Raw genomic sequence first — 5,612 nt, 5'->3', positions numbered from 1 at the left:
CAACAACTCAACTACAGAATGACCTTTAAAGCCATAAACTGTCAATACACAGGCTGCAGAATACACCATGTCAAAAACTAAAAACACACCCAATCATGTCTGATATAATACACCTGAACAACAACAACTCAATTAAAAATAACAAAAAACCAGTAAAGTGTATATACACCCACACTTCTAGCTAAAATACACCCAAAGAAGAATTGATCTACACCCGAGCGTCTGCTATAAATTCTAGGTAATTAATCAATGTTCAGCAATTTTTAAACTACACAATGCTATATAAATTACTGTAAATCAAACCTCAGGAACTTCATTAGATTCAAATTCATAATCCACTTCGCCTGGATTCAGCAGACAATCTGAGCTTGAATGATCCATTATCTTCAAAACGAGTTCAAACTTTGATTTCAGAAAACAACAAATCAAAAGAGAAAACGAAGCTCGAGTTGCAGAGAGAGAAAAAGGTAACGTAAACGAAGAACATACCAGTGAGAAAAGGAAAGGAAAAGATCGATGGAGAAGAATGAGGGAAGACGCGCGAGAAGAAGAACAACCAAATCTCAAAATAACGAAAACGAAGAAGGAAACAAATATTTTAAATTTGGAAGTTAGATATACGCGGGATATTATATAGCGCGTGTAATCAACGTACGTGGAGCAGCGCGTATTTTGATTTTATTGTTTAATAAACTTGTAAAGCATACAAGCCCTAATGGCTTGTATGCAGAGCTTTTCCGTAAGTAATAACTAGTGTTAACCAAATTGAATCGGTCCAATGGTTATGCTTAATTCACTGGTCCGCTTAAATAAGCGAACTTGAGTAATTTGTTAAAGTTCGCCTACTTCATTGAGGAATTTTCTTTAAAATATAGAGTTCGCCTAGTGCATCAGCAAACTTTATAAAGCTTGCCAATGTGTTGATCTTGCACTCCTCTCTTGGATTTAAAATTGTGTTGTTAGGAAGGGTATTAGTGGTCCTCTAATCAATCTCAACAACCTTTATGGCTATTTAGCTCATTTGAACTTCCAAGTTTCTAAGTGAAACTCTGGTTTTCTGCATGAAACTACGAGTACTCTTGGAGAGCTTTGCAACTATAGATTTCAAGTCAAAAGATTTTTGAGAATGAGAAAGTGCATTGTTGTTGTTGAAATCACTATGATTGAAATTATTTTGATGGCCCTAATGGTTATTGAAGCTCTAGTGTCTCTGTGGTTGATTTTTCCATCCAAAATTTAGATGATTCCTCCATTTTGGATTATAAGTCTTGGAAAAAAGATCATTATTGGGGGGTCTGGAGGAATTACCCATATAATTAACCTGTTCAGAGGAAAATTCACCATAATTATGAGGCTCACCTTGAGGTAATCTGCCACTCATGTCATAGGAAGAATCTTGGGTATGAATAGCTAAAATTTGTAGTCCACCCAAGTGTTGAGTAATGACATTTATCTATTGAGACACGGCCTTATTCTGAGCAAGAATCGCTTCTAAGGCGTCTAATTCCATGACTCCTTTCTTCACAGAGGTCTTCTCAGAAGATTATAAATATTGGTTGTTGGCAACCATCTTAATCAACTCAGTAGCCTCTTCAAGAATCTTCATGTGAAGGGATCTGCCTGCAAAATTATCTAGAGACATTTTGGCGGTCTCAATGATTCCATCATAAAATATCTGTAACTGAATTCAGTCTGAGAACATATCAAGAAGACACTTTCTGAGCATCAACATGTACCTCTGACGGGCTTCATAAAGAAACTTACCCTCTCTCTGTCTGAAGGTCTGAACATCCAACCTCAACTTTGTTAGCTTCTGAGGTGGAATGAATTTGGTCATAAAACTGTTGACTAACTTATCCCAGGTATCCAACCTCTCCTTGGACTGTGTATCAAGCTACTGCTTGGCTCTGTCCCGTACAGCAAACGAAAAGAAGAGCAACTTATAAACATCAGGCTGAACATCATTGGTCTTCATAATGTCACAGACCTACAGCAAATTAGAAATAAATAAGTTTGGGTCTTCCTACAGGAGTCCATGAAACTAGCAATTTTGTTGGACCAAAGTAATGAGTTGAGGTTTCAGCTCAAAGTTGTTAATAGCCACAGAAGGTACAACAATACTATTTCCATAGAAATTGGGACTAGGAGTAGTGTATGACCCAAGTGTCCTTCTAGGTTGCTCAGGAATATTAGGACCATTGAGAACATGAGGATTAACAACATTGTTGTTGTTGGGATCCATAGTGAGCTCTTCAACTTCCTTTTCAAAATTATCCTTGAGATTCTCACCGGCTTTGTAAGCTCTAACCTACTGTAAACGCCTTCTCAAGGTTCTTTCAATCTCAAGATCAAAGTCTAGAAGAGGTTATTTGTTCCTGTTCCTGCTCATAAACAAATAGAAAACAAGAAAAGGTAGAAATCTCTACGTCAGAGTGTAGAAAATTTCCAATGAAGTAACTTGGGTAAAAGAAATAAAATAAAATAACTGAATAAATTAAACAAAAAATTCAAACAATTAATAAGCAAATGGAACACAAAAATTCGGAAAAAAATATAACTAGGAAAAAATAAAATAACTAAGGGACACTAAACTTAAATTCAAAAATTACGAGAAAAATTTTAAATAAAATAACACTAAATTTTCGAAAAAATTGGAGAACAAGAACAAATAAAAACTAAAATTAAGAATGTCTAATCTAAGAAATCAAACAACGAGAGTTGTCAATCACAATCAATCCCCGGCAACTGCGCCAAAAACTTTGTGTGGATTTTATAATCAACAAATAAACCGGCAAGTACACCAGGTCATACCAAGTAATACCCCAGGTGAGTGAAGGTCGATACCACGAGGATTGATGGACCAAGCAACAATAATCGAATGATTCACTTAGTCAGACAAGTAAAAATGGCTGTTTTGAGTTTTAACTTGCATTAACCAGTAATTCAGAATGATTAAGAAAGCAAAAAGTAAATTGGTTGTGAGAATTAATATGAGAAGACAGTTAAGGTTTCAGAGATGTTTAGACTTTCGGATTAACAATTTTTATTAACTACTTTGATCATACAAAGATTCAATTCACAGCAACTTTAAGTGATTAGACTCCAATTCCTTGGTAGTTTAATCCTTCTCTAACTCAATTAACTGCCAATTCCTTGGTCACTTAATCTCATTAGAGGGTTTAAGCTCAAACCCTAGTTTAAATCCACACAAAATCCTAAAGACCCAAAGATGATATGATTATATATCACGTATCACATTAATTGGATGTTTTTCACTTTCTAGATTAGTTAAAGAAGTCTGCATCTGAAAAATATTTTGTAATTGATTTAGTTTCACATAATTCTTTTTTTTCATTAACGGATAAAAAAACTATTTTTAATTCTTCGATGCTCAAAATTATAATTAATTGGGAAGAGAAAGAAGCATCGAAGAATATAATTACTTTAAGAGAGAAAGTAAGCATTAAAAGATCCATAATTTTTATAATGGTTATATTTCTAACACTCTCCCTCAAACAAGAGTCTCTTTTTTGGGTTTGTTTGATTTGTGCATAAGCTTTCTTTTTATTTGCCTTGTGCTATTTTTTTCACTTTTAGAGTTCACCAAGAATCGAACTTTTGACCTTTCAGACATAGAGCTCTGATACCATGTCATGAAACCACTCATTCTAAAAGCTTAGGCTAATAGGAGAAGGCAACATTAATGGTTATATTTCTAATATCTATTATATACTTTAAGCATTTATTAAAACAATATCATATAATCATAGAAAGAGAAAATATATTATGATTAACAAAAAGTATTTTTTTCTACTTTTTTAATTTATAAATATCTAAACAAATTAATATTTATTTTAATAATTATATACAATTAAAAATATGATTAGTTTAAAAAAGAGCGAGTACAAAATTAAATATCATGAGTGTTGCCTTGGCTTAGTACCAACTAGCAACACCCTTAGCCTCCAAATGGGATGAAGCAGGTTTGATTCTTGTATTTGAGGTGCATCACCTTTGATGTGTTGCAACATGAATGTGCAGTTTATTGTCGGTTTTTGGTGAATCGACCAATTTTGACTAAAGTATAACTAATTGTTAATTTTTTTATTAATAAACGGTTGGATATATACAGCATGTGTGTTAGATCGATGAGTGTCAAACGACTCTCATATCTAAAATATGTCTAACACATGGACATGACAACTCAGTGAAGTATCTGTGCTTCGTATAGTAAAAGTGAAAAAATCAACTTGGATGTGGCAACGCATTCGTACCTATCCTTTATTCGGATTAGAACTCTTCCAGCTTCATCTTTAACCTTTCCTTCTACTACACCCCTAGCATAATCTGCTATGGTTAAAATCATTTTCTGTCTCGTATTTTCATCCACATCAAACCTAGCAAGTGGAGTAGAGAACTCTGAATAGAATACCAAGAAGTAATAGAGGATGCAAAATTAGATCGCAAAAGCATAGCGAAGGCAGAAACAACTATGTTACTCTTGGCGGTGTGGAAAAGAACAATGGCAATGACGAACCTTCAGATCGAAGACAGCAAACCAAATGCCAGAAGCTTAGTATGAGGCAACAACAATAAATGGGAGTAATTTGTGAAGTATTCAAGGAAATGAAAAAAGAAAAGAAGAAGAAGTGAGATTAAGGAAGGGAATTAGATAGTAATAGGAAAACAAAGGCATTGAAATTAGATAGTATAGAAGTGAAATTTACGAGAAAATAAGAGAGGGGGAGCGAAAAGAGGTGGAGGATTTGAGAGGGAGTGATTTTGGTGTTGGAATTTGAAATTTGAGAAGGAAGTGTAGTTTGTAACACCCTACCATTCAAATTCTTATGCTCGAGTCATAATTCAATGATAATAATGTGGTACGACTCAAGATAGAGTTGTAACACACACACACACATAAAAGAAATTATTAAACAAGAATCCTGAAAAGGAAATAAAGAAAATCGTGAGTGCAAACACACACGTATCGATTATAGCGCGTTCAAAAAAGTAGGGTAAAATAAAAACTGAAAAGAAGAATAGAGTAAAGATAGAATTTATATATAAATGATAGTCACTAGTCACGACATGTGAAGTTTAGGTCAGCTAGGGTTACAACAATAAAAATAGTGGATGACAGTTCCTATCTCTCCCAAAAATACATCAAAACTTCTATAGGCAAGGTTTCAAAAGAAATATATACATAAACATCATAAAAGTTTTCCAAAATAAGGGGGAAAGATATCTAAATAAAAATACAATCCATAACTCACAAGTATTTCGCCGTCTTTCAGATGAACTCCAGCTCACCGTGGAGCACCAAGGCTTGCATTTGAAAAACATGGAATATATACGGAATGAGAACCCCTAACCCATGGGTTTCCAGTACAGTAAAAATGCTAAATAGATACAATATAAGATAACAAAAACTCTCAAAGCAATCTTAAACTTCCACACAACAATCTTTTCATCCTAGGTTCTCATAAATCTATGATTAGGCAACTATCTTAGGGAATACAAATATGATTCACCTTTCTTATTGTTTCCATAACTCTCCAAACTCCAAACAAAATAGCCCTCAGCGTCAACCGACACCAGCATAAGGGACCTCT

The sequence above is a fragment of the Arachis duranensis genome, chromosome 6 (assembly GCF_000817695.3).
Source record: "Arachis duranensis cultivar V14167 chromosome 6, aradu.V14167.gnm2.J7QH, whole genome shotgun sequence".
Classification (NCBI taxonomy): Eukaryota; Viridiplantae; Streptophyta; class Magnoliopsida; order Fabales; family Fabaceae; genus Arachis; species Arachis duranensis.
The sequence above is the reverse complement of the archived record's forward strand: the minus strand, read 5'-3'. Positions refer to the sequence as shown.